Source organism: Macaca thibetana, chromosome 2 (genome assembly GCF_024542745.1).
Source record: "Macaca thibetana thibetana isolate TM-01 chromosome 2, ASM2454274v1, whole genome shotgun sequence".
Classification (NCBI taxonomy): Eukaryota; Metazoa; Chordata; class Mammalia; order Primates; family Cercopithecidae; genus Macaca; species Macaca thibetana.
This window is the reverse complement of record NC_065579.1, coordinates 136848827-136867479: the sequence shown is the minus strand read 5'-3', so window position 1 is coordinate 136867479 and position 18653 is coordinate 136848827. Positions and strand designations below refer to the sequence as shown.

The window sequence follows — 18653 nt, the reverse complement described above, 5'->3', positions numbered from 1 at the left end:
ATAAACAGAACCAAAGACAAGAACCACATGATTATCTCAACAGATGCAGAAAAGGCTTTTGACAAAATTCAACAGCCCTTCATGCTAAAAACGCTCAATAAATTTGGTATTGATGGAACATACCTCAAAATAGTAAGAGCTATTTATGACAAACCCACAGCCAATATCATACTGAATGGGCAAAAAATGGAAAAATTCCCTTTGAAAACTGGCACAAGACAGGGATGCCCTCTCTCACCACTCCTATTCAACATAGTGTTGGAAGTTCTGGCTAGGGCAATCAGGCAAGAGAAAGAAATCAAGGGTATTCAGTTAGGAAAAGAAGAAGTCAAATTGTCCCTGTTTGCAGATGACATGATTGTATATTTAGAAAACCCCATTGTCTCAGCCCAAAATCTCCTTAAGCTGATAAGAAACTTCAGCAAAGTCTCAGGATACAAAATTAATGTGCAAAAATCACAAGCATTCTTATACACCAGTAACAGACAAACAGAGAGCCAAATCATGAATGAACTTCCATTCACAATCGCTTCAAAGAGAATAAAATACCTAGGAATCCAACTTACAAGGGATGTAAAGGACCTCTTCAAGGAGAACTACAAATCACTGCTCAGTGAAATCAAAGAGGACACAAACAAATGGAAGAACATACCATGCTCATGGATAGGAAGAATCAATATCGTGAAAATGGCCATACTGCCCAAGGTAATTTATAGATTCAATGCCATCCCCATCAAGCTACCAATGAGTTTCTTCACAGAATTGGAAAAAACTGCTTTAAAGTTCATATGGAACCAAAAAAGAGCCCGCATCTCCAAGACAATCCTAACTCAAAAGAACAAAGCTGGAGGCATCACGCTACCTGACTTCAAACTATACTACAAGGCTACAGTAACCAAAACAGCATGGTACTGGTACCAAAACAGAGATATAGACCAATGGAACAGAACAGAGTCCTCAGAAATAATACCACACATCTACAGCCATCTGATCTTTGACAAACCTGAGAGAAACAAGAAATGGGGGAAGGATTCCCTATTTAATAAATGGTGCTGGGAAAATTGGCTAGCCATAAGTAGAAAGCTGAAACTGGATCCTTTCCTTACTCCTTATACGAAAATTAATTCAAGATGGATTAGAGACTTAAATGTTAGACCTAATACCATAAAAACCCTAGAGGAAAACCTAGGTAGTACCATTCAGGACATAGGCATGGGCAAAGACTTCATGTCTAAAACACCAAAAGCAACGGCAGCAAAAGCCAAAATTGACAAATGGGATCTCATTAAACTAAAGAGCTTCTGCACAGCAAAAGCAACTATTGTCAGAGTGAACAGGCAACCTACAGAATGGGAGAACATTTTTGCAATCTATTCATCTGACAAAGGGCTAATATCCAGAACCTACAAAGAACTCCAACAAATTTACAAGAAAAAAACAAACAACCCCATCAAAAAGTGGGCAAAGCATATGAACAGACATTTCTCAAAAGAAGACATTCATACAGCCAACAGACACATGAAGAAATGCTCATCATCACTGGCCATCAGAGAAATGCAAACCAAAACCACAATGAGATACCATCTCACACCAGTTAGAATGGCGATCATTAAAAAGTCAGGAAACAACAGGTGCTGGAGAGGATGTGGAGAAATAGGAATACTTTTACACTGTTGGTGGGATTGTAAACTAGTTCAACCATTATGGAAAACAGTATGGCGATTCCTCAAGGATCTAGAACTAGAAGTACCATATGACCCAGCCATCCCATTACTGGGTATATACCCAAAGGATTATAAATCATGCTGCTATAAAGACACATGCACACGTATGTTTATTGCAGCACTATTCACAATAGCAAAGACTTGGAATCAACCCAAATGTCCATCAGTGACAGATTGGATTAAGAAAATGTGGCACATATACACCATGGAATACTATGCAGCCATAAAAAAGGATGAGTTTGAGTCCTTTGTAGGGACTTGGATGCAGCTGGAATCCATCATTCTTAGCAAACTATCACAAGAACAGAAAACCAAACACCGCATGTTCTCACTCATAGGTGGGAACTGAACAATGAGATCACTCGGACTCAGGAAGGGGAACATCACACACCGGGGCCTATCATGGGGAGGGGGGGAGGGGGGAGGGATTGCACTGGGAGTTATACCTGATGTAAATGACGAGTTGATGGGTGCAGCACAGCAACATGGCACAAGTATACATATGTAACAAATCTGCACGTTATGCACATGTACCCTACAAATTAAAGTATAATAATAATAAATAAATTTAAAAAAATAAATAAATAAAAATGGGGTAGGGGTGGGGGGCTGGAGATTAATAGCGCCCTCTGGGACCTCTGGACCGTAAAATAGAAGAAATGCTACTGTAGACTTAAAATAAGAATTAATATAATATTCAACAGCAATTGGAAAGCCAATATTGAAAAGAGAGCATATCAATTCAGTAAGTATTTGTCCTCGGCAATAATGTATGACTTTAGAATTCTTAACATCTTAGAAAATTATCAACTATTACTTAGTCTCATAGTGGCCTAAGGAAGAAATATATTCAAAATATAAATAGGTACAATAAACATCTTTCTTAGCTAATACCTATAAAAAAAAGTTAAACGTGCCATAGTACACTTTCCTGTTTGTTTTTCCTTGTCTTCACTTTATTCTCTATCTTCTGTTTCCATTTTAACATACCATAATCCAAAAGCAACCTGTACAAACACAGATAATGCAATAAAATATTCAAAATGTACAGGAACAACTGTTTCTTCTTAATGTATAGTGTGGTAGCTCCAAACAACCAGATTTACATCATCTGAAGCTGTACCCCATGCCACTACTGATTGGTTCAAAATAGACCTCTTGATAAAGTTTAGTCATTAAGAGACAGTCCCCTTTTATGAAATAATGAGGATAAAATTGGTTTTTTTCAAAAACTGTCTTACTTGGTAAAAAAAAAAAAAAAAAAAGCATTATTAATCTTATGTTAGTCCATATATTTTCATTTTCTTAGAAGATTTTTTGGTCCATGAAATTCAACAGTCTAGAAATAACTTACCCAGTTTAGTGTGAAAGGATAAAGTCTTTGTGAGAAAGCAATCTGAAGTTAAAACTGGACTCCAGGGTAAAGTAGATCAGAGATGAGTTCCTAAGTACCTCCAAATTCTTCCATGCTGAAACCATTTAAATGGTGGCTATGTGCAATAGTTTGATCATGTGATGAATAGAATACTTGCTTTGACTGAACTAACTACCAATTATAACACTGCTTTTAATTGGTTGAAAACAACCAACCCTCAATGCTGTATCTGACTATAAGGTGGAAAACACTTGGACTTTCACAACAAATCAACTTTTGTTAAGCAAAATGATAGTAATAACAACTAATATGTCTTCTTGGCATGTGGTTGTAATAAGACTAATATGTCTTACTGTACAACAAGCAATGCCACCACCAGAAAGAAAGAAAGAAAGAAAGAAAGAAAGAAAGAAAGAAAGAAAGAAAGAAAGAAGGAAGGAAGGAAGGAAGGAAGGAAGGAAGGAAGGAAGGAAGGAAGGAAGGAAGGAAGGAAGGAAGGAAGGAAGAAAGCAGGCAGGCAGGCAGGCAGGCAGGCAGGCAAGAAAGCAAGAAAGGAAGAAAGCAAGAGAGAAAGAGAGAAAGAAAGAAAGAAACAGAGAAAGAAACAGGAGTTGCTGATCCCTAAATGCTAAGGCTATATTTCACTTAGGTAAAAACATGAGTTAGTAATCATTTGACATCACTCTTGGTTTGGGATGGTCTGAGAAATAACCCACAAAGAATCTCACAATTAGTATTTTGAAAGTATATCCCTTATTTTTTTTATTAGCCATTGACACCACAGCCATTTTCATCTAAGATCATGAAAAATGCTATAGTACTAAATCCTAGGCTAGAAATGAAAGTAACCTAAAGAATAATTCCTAATTTGTACCGTATAGAGTTCCTAGGGTAGTGGGGACTGCCATGCAATGCCTCTTCAAATTTTGGCAGGGTATCAAGGGATAAAGAAAACAAATTAGCCTTTTGCAATTAACTAGATTGGGGATGGAACTCATGATTTTGGAATACTAAAATCAAAACATTGATTTTCTCTTAGATCAAAGCAATGTGTCTACATTGAAAGAACAATTATATATATATATAAAATAGTGATTAAGATTTCTGATTTCTTCTCCGGCATTCATTCTACCCTAATAACAAGTTTAAAAAAAAAAAAAAAGAAAAGAAATACCACTGACTGTTTTTAGATCCATAGAGAAGTAAGGTCATGGGACAAACCACTGCCCCTAACATGGGGACATGGGGGGACCAACAGGTGAATACAGAGAATCACAGCTTACCAGAGTGAAAACTCATGAGCTAAACCTTCTGAGGGAATCGATGCTGGGGTAGGAAAACCTAAAGTGTAGTTACTGAACTGCTGGAGGGTCAGTGTGGATAAATCTAGAGACAGACACTCAGGGGGGCCTTGCTATCTACCCACACAGCCCCTACCTTTGTGGGTTTTACCTTCTGGAGCTGTTTGGTTCTTCCAGTGAATATCTGTCAGAAAAATCCCCTCATGTCTCCATCCAGGAGTGGGGGAAAGGAACCATTTGGAAATACCCACAGAGCATTCTGTTACTCTTAAATCTATTCTCAAAAGAAACTAGCTAAACAGAACCTAACTCTGTTTTATTAGAACCTCTGTTTTATTAGAAGTTAGGTTTTATTAGAACCTAACTCACCTAGTTGGGGAAGGAAAATCCCCAACTACCACCAGCTCTAGTCTTGGGAAATACCCAACTGTAGCTCATGCTAGTCTTCTTCTACTTAATGAGGAAGGGCAGGAGATGATGGAGATGCACGTGTGAAGTTCACAGTGCAGAAGCACAGGCTTCCTGAAAAATTGAGACATAATCATAGGATTATAAAATTCTTTCCCTCCCCTCACACCTTACCAACATAATAGTAAAGGCCTATTTACAGCTGTTTCTCTTACCAGGTACATCATGCCTGGCGATCAGGAGAAAGAATTATAATACATACTGAAAAACAAAAAGCACAGTCTGGAGACACAGAGTAACTATCAGAACAAGACTCAGGTATTTCACTGACATTGGAATTATTGAAGCACATATTTAAAACAACTATAATTAACTAAAGGTACTAATGGATAATTTAAACAGCATATATAACAGATGGGTAATGTAAATAGATGGGAATTTTAAGAACTTTTATGCTAGAGATCAAAAACACTATATAGGATATGAAGAATACCTTTGATGGGCTCACTAGTAGACTGGAAGTGGCTGAGGAAAGAATCTTTGAGTGTGAGCATATCTCAACAGAGACTTCCAAAATGGAAAAGCAAACAAAAAAAATAGACTGAAAAGAACAAAATAGAATATCCAGGAATCACAGGAAAACTACATGAGATATGATATATACACAATGCAAATACCAAAAGAAGAAAGAGAAACAGGAACACAAGAAATATTTAAAACAATATATAATGATTGAGAATTTCCTCAATTTAATATCAGACACAAAACCACAGATTCAGGAAGCTTAAACACCAACCAGAAAAAATGACAATAGAAACAACAACAACAACAACAAAACTACAACTAAACATACTATTTTCAAACCACAAAAAATTAAAAATAAATAACAAATTATGAAAGAATCCATCGGTGAAAACACTTTACCTGTAGAGAAATAATGATAAGGATTACAGTCTCTCCTCAGAAACCATATAAGCAAGAAGAACAGAGTTAAATACTTAATTTGTTGAGATAAAAACAAAAATAAAACATCAACCATCAACCTAGAACTCTATAACCTGTGAAATTACTCTTCAAAAGTGAGGGGCAAATGAAGACTTTCTCAGATAAAAACAAAGGGAATTTACTGCCAGTAGGCCTGCCTTGTAAAAAATGTTAAAAAGTTTTTTTTAGAGAGAATAAAGGTGATATAGGTCAGAAACTCAGATCTACATGGAGGAAAAAAGAGCACTGGAGAAGGACTAATTGAAGTTAAAATAAAAACTTTTATTTTTCTTATTCTTTATTGATCTAACAGATGACAGTTCAAAATAATAGCAACAATGTATTCAAATATTTATTTATGGTTTTGTATAAGTAAAATGAATGACAAAAATGATACAAGGGACTACAAGAAGGAATTAGAATTATTTTGATACTATGAGGTACTTGCACTACCTATGAAGAAATATTGATAGTAATAGTGTTATTTGAAAATCAACTTGGATTAGTTGAAAATGTATTTTGAAAATTCTAGGGCAATGACTAAAACCAAGTAAAAGTCAAAAATAATATAATCAATATACTAAGAAAGAAAATGGAATAATATAAAACATTCAATTAACGCCACAAAAGACAAAAAAAAAAAAAGAAGACAAAAATAGGAATAAAAAACAAGGGCAACAAATAAAAAACAGGGGCAAATATGGTAGCTATTACTCCAATTATATCAATATTCACTTTAAACATCAATGGTCTAAGTGTACCAACTAAAAGCCAGAGGTTGTCAGAATAGATCAAAAGCAAGATTCAACTATATGTTGTCCACACACATACACACACACACACACACCCCCACTTTAAAGACTCATATAGATTAAAAAGTCCATGAAGAAAGATACACCATACTAACACTAATCAAAAAAAAGAAGTAGTTATATTAATTTCAGACAGAAAAGACTTCAGAGCAAGGAAAGTTATCAAGGATAAAAAGGATATTTCATGATAAAGGAATCAGCTCTCCATAAAGACATAACAATCCTTAATGTGTATGTACCTAATAACAGAGTATCAATTCATGTGAGGCAAAAATTGATAAAACTACAAGTATGGATAGGTAAATTCACAATTATAGTTGAAGATCTCAAGAACTGTCTATTAGAAATGGACATATCTAGCAGGCAGAAAATTAGTAAGGACATAGTTGAACTCAACAATGCCATCAGTCAACTAAATAGAATAGGCATCTTTGGGCTACTTTATCCATTACGAGCAAAATATACATTCTTCTCAAGCTCACAAAGGACTTTTACTAAAATAGATCATATTCTTGGCTATAAAACACATCTCAACATGTTATTTTAAAATAGAAATCATACGATGTCTGCTTTTAGACCACAATAGAATCAAACTTGAAATCAATAACAGAAAAATAGCTGGAAAATACCAACATGCATGCCTATCATATAACACACTCCAAATAACACGTGGGTCAAAGGAGAAATCTCAGGAGAAACTTAAACATATTTTGACATAAATGAAAATGAAAACACAACTTATCAAAACTTGTGGGATGAAGCTAACACAGTATATAGAGGAACATTAACAGCATTTAATGCATGTATTAAAAAATAAAAATCTAAAAGCAATTATCTAAAATCGTATCCTAGGAAACTGGAAAAAAGTGGCAATTAATTCCAAAGTACATAGAAGAAGGAAAATAATAAAAATTAGAGCAGAAATCAATGACATTGAAAACGTATCATAGCTAGAGAAAAATCAACAAAACCAAAACGTGGTTCTTTGAAAAGACAAACAAAATTAATTAACCTCTAATTGGCTAAGAAAAAAAAAAGACAAAGAACAGAAATTGCTAGCATCCGAAATAAAAAAGAGCACATTACTACGAATCACAAGAACATTAAAATAGTAATAGAGAAATTCTATGAACAAGTTTGTTTCTACAAATTTAATAATATAAGGGGAATCTACCAATTCCTTGGAAGACACAATCTGCCAAAACTCCCACAAGAGGAAATAGACAATTTGAATATGTATACATTAAGGAAATTGAAACAATAATTAATAGCCTTACAAAACAGAAAGCACCAAGCCTAGATGGGTTTACCAATGATGTGTAATTTTCTGCAATCACCTAAAACACGTATTCCTGTTTCCCATGTGTTCCATGTACTAACTCATGACACATCCTCAGCACTGACTCATAGGGAGGTTAGATAAACTCTTTATTTATAGAGAAAAGATCACTAAATTGAGCGTTAGAAGCCTCAGTTACTCTTGTGGAAAATGAGCATGCATATTCTTTTACCTGCATTGCATGGCAGGTGAGATCCCAAAGGAGATAGTGTGTATTACAAAATAAGGCTGTAAAAATGTCGAAGAATATGACATAAAGGAATGGAGATACGGAGGGGAGAGAGGAAAAACATATAATAGATGGACCCAAAAAATAGCAACTGAGAAATAAGATGAAGTTGAAAAGTAAAAATATAATTGTATCTTAACCACACAGAAATGGATTTTTTTCAATAAAATATGGGTATGATTTAAAGCTCCCTGATAGGTCTTTTCCTCCAAGAATCTGTCACAATGTTTCAGATTTCTGTTTCCTTAATTCTTTCAGATTGGTCTTAGAAAGACCCTGTTAAAACAGAAACACGGATCTTGGAGAAAGGGCGCACTAAGCAGTTATCAGCTGTCAAGTGTGCAACACAAATGTGTTGATAGATTCAATAGTCACTCAGCTGAGAAGACCTTGCTTGAGGAAACAGGAAGTAGCTTTCTCAAGTGGCTTTTGTTTGTATTTTGTCTTTTCTTCCTACAATTGTTTTTAAAATCCAAAGATATCAGCCTGAGGACCCACTTAGGCTGATGAAGAGAAGAGTTTTTATTGAACTTTAAAATGCACAGGAATCAGCTAGGGACCGTGTTAAAATCTAAGTTCTGATCCAGTGAGTCTGGAGTAGGACCTGAGATTCTGCATTTCTTTTTTTTGTTTTTTGTGATGGAGTCACTCTGTCACTGAGGCTGGAGTGCAGTGGCACGATCTCAGTACACTGCAAGCTCTGCCTCCTGGGTTCACACCATTATCCTGCCTCAGCCTCCAAGTAGCTGGGACTACAGGTGCCCGCCACCACGCCTGGCTAATTTTTTTTTTAATGTATTTTTAGTATGAAACTAGGCCTCATAAAACTTAGAAACTAGGCCTCATATAGAAAAAATTAACACCAGGTGGCTCTGGATAGGGTCCCACCCTGCCTCGATAGGGTCCCACCCTGATAGGGTCCCACCCTGCCAATTCCGGGAAACAACCTCATGGGGTCCCACCCTGCCAATTCCGGGGGTCCCACCCTGCCTCGAAGTTCCCGGAATCAGCAACTCCAAGAAAAAACCTCATAAGGTCCTGCTCTAACCAATTAGAACAAGACACCTTGCTCAGGCCATAGCTAGACCCAATTACCACGCGCCTAAAGCTTTGTTTGAATTTCGCGCCTTAAGCTGTGTTTGAACTTGTGTTTGCCTCTATAAACAACCTGTAACAAGCACTCGGGGTCCCAGGGCCAACTTAGAGCTTGGGACCCTAGCGCGCTAGTAATAAATAACTCTCTGCTGTGAATCTCGTGTCGGTGATCCTTCGCGGCGACCCCTGCCCAGGAAGGAATCGACAGTTCGGTTCCTTCGGAATCAGCAACTCCAAGAAAAAACCTCATAAGGTCCTGCTCTAACCAATTAGAACAAGACACCTTGCTCAGGCCATAGCTAGACCCAATTACCACGCGCCTAAAGCTTTGTTTGAATTTCGCACCTTAAGCTGTGTTTGAACTTGTGTTTGCCTATATAAACAACCTGTAACAAGCATTCGGGGTCCCAGGGCCAACTTAGAGCTTGGGACCCTAGCGCGCTAGTAATAAATAACTCTCTGCTGTGAATCTCGTGTCGGTGATCCTTCGCGGCGACCCCTGCCCAGGAAGGAATCGACAGTTCGGTTCCTTCGGAATCAGCAACTCCAAGAAAAAACCTCATAAGGTCCTGCTCTAACCAATTAGAACAAGACACCTTGCTCAGGCCATAGCTAGACCCAATTACCACGTGCCTAAAGCTTTGTTTGAATTTCGCGCCTTAAGCTGTGTTTGAACTTGTGTTTGCCTATATAAACAACCTGTAACAAGCACTCGGGGTCCCAGGGCCAACTTAGAGCTTGGGACCCTAGCGCGCTAGTAATAAATAACTCTCTGCTGTGAATCTCGTGTCGGTGATCCTTCGCGGCGACCCCTGCCCAGGAAGGAATCGACAGTTTGGTTCCAACATTTGGTGCATTGGCCGGGAACTGGGGTCGTCCGAGGACCCCCGACCCATCCGGCGGAGACCTATCTGGCCCGGGCCATGGACTGCTGACTGAACGGACCCACCAGGTACTTTCGTTTTGTTCTGTCTGTCTTGCCGGCTAACTCTGAACTCTGGGGAGTACTCCTTCTGAATTAAGTGGGGAAGGGGGACAGACGTGTCCCGCACCTTCCCACTTGCGCCCTGGGGGACGCCCTGGCGGTAGTCTGGAAGAAGGCTGACAACTCAGTCAGCTTCTTCAAATCTGTAGGCAGGCCGCCCCTGCCGTCTGAATATTTTGTGATCTTGTGGCGCCACTCTCTGGCCGCGCGGCTTCTCCTTATTTGTCTGGTCTTTGTTTTTGTTTCTTTTGTTTTGTCCTTGTTATACGTGGACGAAATGGGACAGACGTTGACGACTCCTTTGTCTCTAACCCTGACTCACTTCCCTGACGTCCGGGCTGGAGCCCACCACCTCTCTGTAGAAGTCCGTAAGGGACGATGGAAAACATTCTGCTCGTCCGAATGGCCAACCCTCCATGGGGAATGGCCCCGGGACGGAACATTTAACCTCTCAATTATCTTGCAGGTTAAAGCAAAAGTGATGGATCCTGGGCCACTCGGACACCAGGACCAGGTGGCCTACATAATTATTTGGGAGGATCTGGTCCGAAATCCTCCCTCTTGGGTGAAACCCTTCCTCCATCCCCCTTCCCCATCCCAATCTATCCTCCTTGCCTTAGAAGCCCCAAAGAATCGGAATCCGGACCCGCCTAAGCCAGTCCTCACAGATGAATCCCAGAGGGATCTCCTCCTTCTTGACCCCCTGCCTCCTCCACCTCAGAACCCCCTTCTGGGACCTCCACCTTACGCTTCACCCTTGCCCCCTGTCTTGTCCCCAGCTCTTTCCTCTATCGCCTCGGCCCCTACCCTTTCTCCAACTTCTCCCTCGGCCCCTCCCTCCACCCCGTCTCTTTCTCCAGCCCCGCCCAAGCTCACCCCTCGGACGCCGCCGCCGACACCTCCTCGTCTCCACTTGCGGCGGACTGAGGACCCAGAGGGCCCTTCTACTTGGCAATCCTCCCTTTTTCCCCTCTGTACTGTCAATCGTACGGTCCAGTACTGGCCCTTCTCTGCCTCTGACCTCTACAACTGGAAAACCCATAACCCTTCCTTTTCCCAAGACCCCCAGGCCCTAACCTCGTTAATAGAATCCATTCTCCTCACTCACCAGCCCACTTGGGATGATTGCCAGCAACTTTTGCAGGTCCTCCTAACCACTGAAGAAAGGCAGCGAGTCCTCCTGGAGGCCCGGAAAAATGTGCCAGGACCAGGAGGCCTCCCAACCCAACTTCCCAATGAAATAGACGAGGGATTTCCCCTCACCCGCCCAGACTGGGACTATGAAACGGCACCAGGTAGGGAGAGTCTCCGAATCTATCGCCAGGCTCTGTTGGCGGGTCTCAAAGGGGCAGGAAAGCGCCCCACAAATTTGGCCAAGGTAAGGACCATAACTCAGGAAAGGGATGAAAGCCCGGCAGCCTTCATGGAAAGGCTTCTAGAAGGATTCCGAATGTATACCCCATTCGATCCAGAGGCCCTAGAACATAAGGCTACCGTAGCTATGGCATTCATAGACCAAGCTGCATTAGATATAAGAGGAAAACTCCAAAGGCTAGATGGAATCCAAACCTATGGATTACAGGAATTGGTTAGGGAGGCAGAAAAAGTGTATAATAAGAGAGAAACCCCTGAGGAAAGGGAAGCCAGGTTAGCGAAGGAACAGATGGAGCGAGAGGATCGTAGGGACCGAGTGAGGGATAAGCATTTAACAAAAATCCTGGCGGCAGTTGTGAGAGAGAAAGGACCAGGGAGAGAGGGAGAGAAGCGGAGGCGGCCAAAAGTGGAAAAAGACCAGTGTGCCTACTGCAAAGAACGGGGACATTGGATTAAAGATTGCCCCAAGCGTCCTAAAGACCAAAAGAAACCTGCCGCTGTCCTCACCCTAGGTGAAGATAGCGAATAGGGGTGTCAAGGCTCTGGAGCACCCCCCGAGCCCCGGCTAACTCTCTCTGTAGGGGGGCAACCCACCACCTTCTTGGTGGACACAGGCGCCCAACATTCAGTTTTGACAAAGGCAGACGGGCCCCTGTCTTCCCGCACATCCTGGGTCCAGGGGGCAACAGGGGGAAAATTGCACAAGTGGACTAACCACCGGACAGTTAACCTTGGACAAGGAATAGTGACACATTCCTTCTTGGTGGTACCTGAATGCCCCTACCCCCTCCTAGGGCGAGATCTTCTGACCAAGCTCGGAGCCCAAATCCATTTCTCCGAGACAGGGGCCCAGGTATTAAATCGGGACGGTCAGCCCATCCAAATCTTAACTGTGTCTCTGCAAGATGAGCATCGGCTTTTCGACGCTCCGGTTATCACTAGCCTCCCTGATATTTGGTTGCAAGATTTTCCCCAAGCTTGGGCGGAAACGGGAGGACTCGGGCTAGCTAAGTATCAAGCCCCGATCATAATTGATCTAAAGCCCACGGCGGTGCCCGTGTCTATCAAGCAATATCCCATGAGCCGAGAGGCTCATATAGGAATTCGGCAGCACATTAACAAATTTCTAGAACTCGGAGTGTTGCGACCTTGTCGCTTGCCCTGGAACACTCCTCTTCTGCCAGTAAAAAAGCCTGGTACTCAGGATTACAGGCCTGTCCAAGACTTGAGAGAAATCAACAAAAGAACCATGGACATCCATCCCACGGTCCCCAATCCTTACAACTTACTCAGCACCTTAAAACCAGGCTATGACTGGTATACAGTATTAGATTTAAAAGATGCTTTCTTCTGTTTACCTCTGGCCCCCCAAAGCCAAGAACTCTTTGCCTTTGAGTGGAAGGATCCTGAGAAAGGAATTTCGGGCCAATTGACCTGGACCCGGCTTCCCCAAGGATTCAAGAACTCTCCCACTCTCTTCGATGAGGCTCTTCATCGAGACCTGACCGACTTCCGGACCCAAAATCCAGAAGTGACTCTACTCCAGTATGTGGATGACCTCCTCTTGGCTGCTCCTACAAAGGAAATCTGTATACAAGGTACCAGGCATCTACTCCAGACACTGGGTGAAAAAGGATACCGGGCATCCACCAAGAAGGCACAGCTCTGTCAGACCAAGGTAACATATCTGGGGTATATCCTGAGTGAAGGGAAAAGGTGGCTCACCCCTGGGCGCATAGAGACAGTGGCTCGCCTTCCACCACCACGAAATCCCAGGGAGGTAGGTGAATTCTTGGGAACTGCTGGGTTCTGTCGCTTGTGGATACCCGGTTTTGCTGAACTGGCCGCCCCCCTTTATGCACTCACCAAGGAGAGCACCCCTTTCACCTGGCAGACAGAGCATCAATTGGCTTTTGAGGCACTAAAACAAGCACTCTTGTCTGCCCCGGCCCTTGGGTTACCGGACACCTCAAAGCCCTTTACCCTCTTCCTGGACGAAAGGCAAGGAATTGCCAAAGGGGTCTTGACCCAAAAATTAGGGCCTTGGAAAAGACCGGTAGCATACCTGTCTAAGAAGCTAGACCCTGTAGCGGCCGGCTGGCCCCCGTGTCTCCGTATCATGGCAGCCACCGCTATGCTGGTCAAGGACTCTGCTAAGTTAACCCTTGGGCAGCGACTGACTATTATTACCCCACATGCTCTAGAGGCCATAGTGCGGCAGCCCCCGGACCGGTGGATAACCAACGCACGCCTAACCCACTACCAGGCCCTCCTACTGGACACGGACCGCGTCCAGTTTGGCCCTCCGGTCACCCTAAACCCTGCTACGCTGCTGCCGGTACCGGAAGACCAACCAAGCCCACACGATTGTCGGCAAGTACTGGCTGAGACCCATGGAACACGGGAAGACCTTAAAGACCAAGAACTCCCAGACGCGGATCACACCTGGTACACGGACGGCAGCAGTTACCTTGACTCAGGTACCCGGAGGGCGGGAGCGGCGGTAGTAGATGGCCACAACACCATTTGGGCACAATCACTACCTCCTGGCACGTCTGCACAGGAGGCTGAGTTAATAGCACTAACCAAGGCCCTAGAGCTGTCAAAGGGAAAAAAAGCTAACATTTATACTGATAGCCGGTATGCCTTTGCAACGGCTCATACTCATGGAAGTATCTATGAAAGAAGAGGTCTCCTAACCTCAGAAGGAAAGGAAATCAAGAACAAAGCTGAAATAATTGCCTTATTGAAAGCCCTTTTTCTTCCTCAAGAAGTGGCTATAATTCACTGCCCCGGGCATCAGAAAGGACAGGATCCAGTCGCAGTAGGAAACAGAAAGGCTGACCAAGTAGCCAGGCAAGCCGCCATGGTGGAAGTACTGACCCTAGCCACAGAACCTGACGAAACCAGCCACATAACTATTGAACATACTTATACCCCAGAAGACCAGGAAGAAGCAAAGGCCATAGGGGCTATAGAAAACAAAGACACTAAAAACTGGGAAAAAGGAGGGAAAATAGTCCTTCCCCAAAAGGAGGCCCCGGCAATGATCCAGCAGATGCATGCCTGGACACACTTGAGTAATCGAAAGCTAAAATTACTGATTGAAAAAACTGACTTTCTAATCCCAAAGGCAAGTACCCTCGTAGAACAAGTGACATCTGCCTGTAAGGTCTGTCAGCAGGTAAACGCTGGGGCTACCCGAGTGCCAGAAGGGAAACGAACTCGTGGTAACCGCCCAGGAGTCTATTGGGAAATAGACTTCACTGAAGTAAAACCTCACTATGCTGGATATAAGTACTTACTGATGTTTGTAGATACCTTTTCAGGATGGGTAGAAGCCTACCCCACCCGGCAAGAAACGGCACACATAGTAGCCAAGAAAATTTTGGAAGAAATCTTTCCTAGATTCGGACTTCCCAAGGTAATTGGGTTAGATAACGGGCCGGCCTTCGTTTCTCAGGTAAGTCAGGGGCTCGCCAGGATATTGGGGATTAATTGGAAATTACATTGTGCCTATAGACCCCAGAGCTCAGGACAGGTAGAAAGAATGAATAGAACAATAAAAGAGACCCTTACTAAATTGACCTTAGAGACTGGTTTAAAAGATTGGAGACGCCTCCTATCCTTAGCTCTGTTAAGGGCCCGGAATACACCTAACCGTTTTGGGCTCACTCCATATGAAATCCTCTACGGAGGACCTCCCCCTTTGTCAACCTTGCTTAATTCCTTCTCCCCCTCCAATCCTAAGACTGACCTACAGGCCCGGCTAAAAGGACTCCAAGTAGTACAGGCCCAAATCTGGGCCCCCTTGGCAGAACTGTACCAACCAGGACATCCACAGACCAGTCACCCCTTCCAGGTGGGAGACTCTGTCTACGTTAGACGGCATCGCACTCAAGGACTAGAGCCTCGGTGGAAAGGACCCTACATTGTTCTCCTGACCACACCCACAGCCATAAAGGTTGACGGAATCTCCACTTGGATCCACGCATCCCACGCCCAGGCTGCTCCAGGGACGCCCGGACCAACACCACCTGAGACATGGAGACTCCGACGCTCCGAGGACCCGCTCAAGATAAGACTCTCTCGTATCTAACCCCTTGCTTGTTACTAGCCCTCCTTCCCTGCGTCGCTGGCAGTAATAACCCCCACCGGCCATATAACCTGACCTGGCAGGTGATTGATTTTAGTACTCATGAGGTCTTAGATAAAACCTCAAAAATTGCTCCTATGGGGACTTGGTTCCCTGACCTCTATTTCAACCTAGACAAAATAGCAAAAATAGATGACATGGAAGGGGGAGAATGGAGAAAACAGGCTAGAAGGGTGTCCGTAAGCCGGAACGGGTTCTATGCCTGTCCCGGATTCAGGACAGGAGAAATGAAAAAAACTTGTGGAGAAATAGATGCCCTGTTTTGCGCTAGTTGGTCCTGTATAACTACTAATGATGGAGAATGGAAATGGGCCACGAAACCCTGGTACATAACCATGTCCTTTGTCCAGCGCTGCACCAGAACCCGATATTCAAAAACTTGCAATCTGGTCCGCATCAAGTTTGAAGATGCAGCAAAATCTGATAACCGTTGGATATCCGGGTTAATATGGGGCCTATATTTATACCAAAAGCCACTGTATGGAATCCCTATCCAAATCAAATTAATAGTCAACCCTATCACAGCCCCTGTCGCAGTAGGACCAAACCAAGTTTTATCAGAAACAAGGAAGCCCCTGGTTCCTGCACCAAGAGAGCCCCAACCAAGAGCTCCTAAAAGCACTTCCCTGCCTCTAATCTCCACCTCCTCTAAATACACACCTTCAGCCCAAAACGTCACCCGCGGGCCCCTTGACCTGGGAATAGGTGACAGGCTCCTAAATCTCATAAAGGGCTCCTACTTCGCTTTAAACCAGACAAAGCCAGAATTTACATCCTCTTGCTGGCTATGTCTGGCAACAGGCCCCCCTTACTATGAAGGCATTGCCTCCACTAATAATTTCACTAACTCCGCCAATCCTACTGGATGCGCATGGGAACAACAAAGAAAACTAACCCTGGCTGAAGTTTCTGGGTCAGGAACCTGCATAGGCCAGGTGCCCCCTAGTCATCAGCATCTTCGTAATGTAACCTTGACAGTACCCAGCTCCAATCACTATTTAGTCCCCTCCGAGACAGACTGGTGGGCTTGCAACACTGGGCTCACCCCCTGTATATCCACAGCCGTTTTTAGCAGTGGCACCCACTATTGCGTGTTGGTACAAGTTGTTCCCCGAGTATACTATCACTCTGGAGACTCCTTTGATCTCCGGTATGAGCAAAAAACTCATACTAGACCAAAGAGAGAACCTATCTCCCTCACCCTCGCCATAATGTTAGGAATTGGGGTAGCGGCTGGAGTTGGGACGGGGACAGCAGCCCTAGTGCATGGTAACCATCATCTGCAACAACTTAGAGTAGCCATAGATGAAGACCTTAGAGCCATAGAACAATCCATCACAAAACTTGAAGAGTCCTTGACTTCTCTGTCTGAAGTTGTATTACAAAACCGACGAGGACTAGAAATTGTCTTTCTGAAAGAGGGCGGGCTCTGTGCAGCCCTGAAAGAGCAATGTTGTTTTTATGCAGATCATTCAGGAGTAGTTAAAGATTCTATGGCAAAACTAAGAGAAAGATTAGACAAGAGAAAAAAAGAGAGATAATCTCAGCAAAATTGGTTTGAAAATTGGTACAACCAATCCCCTTGGCTTAGCACCCTAATCTCCACCATCTTAGGACCCCTCATCCTGCTCACGCTCATCCTGACTTTCGGGCCATGCATACTCAACCGCTTACTCACCCTTATTAAAAATAGATTAAACATAGTACATGCTATGGTTCTGACCCAACAATACCAGACCCTCAGGACTGAAAAAGAGGCTCAAGATTGAGCCTCTGACACAAAAAGAGGAGGGAATGAAACTAGGCCTCATAAAACTTAGAAACTAGGCCTCATATAGAAAAAATTAACACCAGGTGGCTCTGGATAGGGTCCCACCCTGCCTCGATAGGGTCCCACCCTGATAGGGTCCCACCCTGCCAATTCCGGGAAACAACCTCATGGGGTCCCACCCTGCCAATTCCGGGGGTCCCACCCTGCCTCGAAGTTCCCGGAATCAGCAACTCCAAGAAAAAAACCTCATAAGGTCCTGCTCTAACCAATTAGAACAAGACACCTTGCTCAGGCCATAGCTAGACCCAATTACCACGCGCCTAAAGCTTTGTTTGAATTTCGCGCCTTAAGCTGTGTTTGAACTTGTGTTTGCCTCTATAAACAACCTGTAACAAGCACTCGGGGTCCCAGGGCCAACTTAGAGCTTGGGACCCTAGCGCGCTAGTAATAAATAACTCTCTGCTGTGAATCTCGTGTCGGTGATCCTTCGCGGCGACCCCTGCCCAGGAAGGAATCGACAGTTCGGTTCCAACAAGTAGGGACGGGGTTTCACCATGTTAGCCAGGATAGTCTCGATCTCCTGACCTCGTGGTCTGCCCGCCTCCACCTCTCAAAGTGCTGGGATTACAGGTGTGAGCCACCGCGCCCGGCTGACATTCTGCATTTCTTAACAAGTTCCAGGTTATGTAACCAAGCAGCTTAACTTCAAAATGCATTTTAAAACCTTTTTTTTCCTCGTCCTATTGGGTTTCAACACATAACCTTGAGGCAAACTGCAGAAGCCTCTATTGTTAGCCTAAAAGAGACTTCATGTCCCTCCCTTTCTCACCGTACATACTGCCTTCACATTTCTTTAACTGTATACTAGTATCTAATTATGTGTCCTCTTAGAAGTTTCAGGGGCTAATCTTGAGACAGACAGCCAAGTCTAGAGACCTAGCTGCAAAATTCCAGAGATTACTTCAAGGCAGCTAGTTAACAAGTAGGCCATTGTTGAGATGACACCAGCCCAAGATCCAGGTGGACTGGAACCAAAATAGCTATCAGAACACACATTGTATTCAGCCTGATTGTCGTATGCCTTTCTCATCAACTTTTCC

At 43.2% G+C, this 18653-nt stretch overlaps 1 protein-coding gene and 1 long non-coding RNA gene across 2 annotated transcripts in view; both read right to left on the bottom strand.

The window, feature by feature from the left end:
* Positions 1–18653, bottom strand: part of GRM7 (glutamate metabotropic receptor 7) — a 912442-nt gene that overhangs the window by 487924 nt on the left and 405865 nt on the right. The gene's annotated exons all lie outside the window — the stretch shown is intronic.
* On the bottom strand, positions 9022–18083 carry LOC126947685 (uncharacterized). Its single transcript, XR_007723170.1, has 3 exons — positions 17940–18083; positions 9613–9653; positions 9022–9299 (listed from the first exon to the last, which is right to left on the bottom strand). It is a non-coding gene; the product is annotated as an uncharacterized LOC126947685 (long non-coding RNA).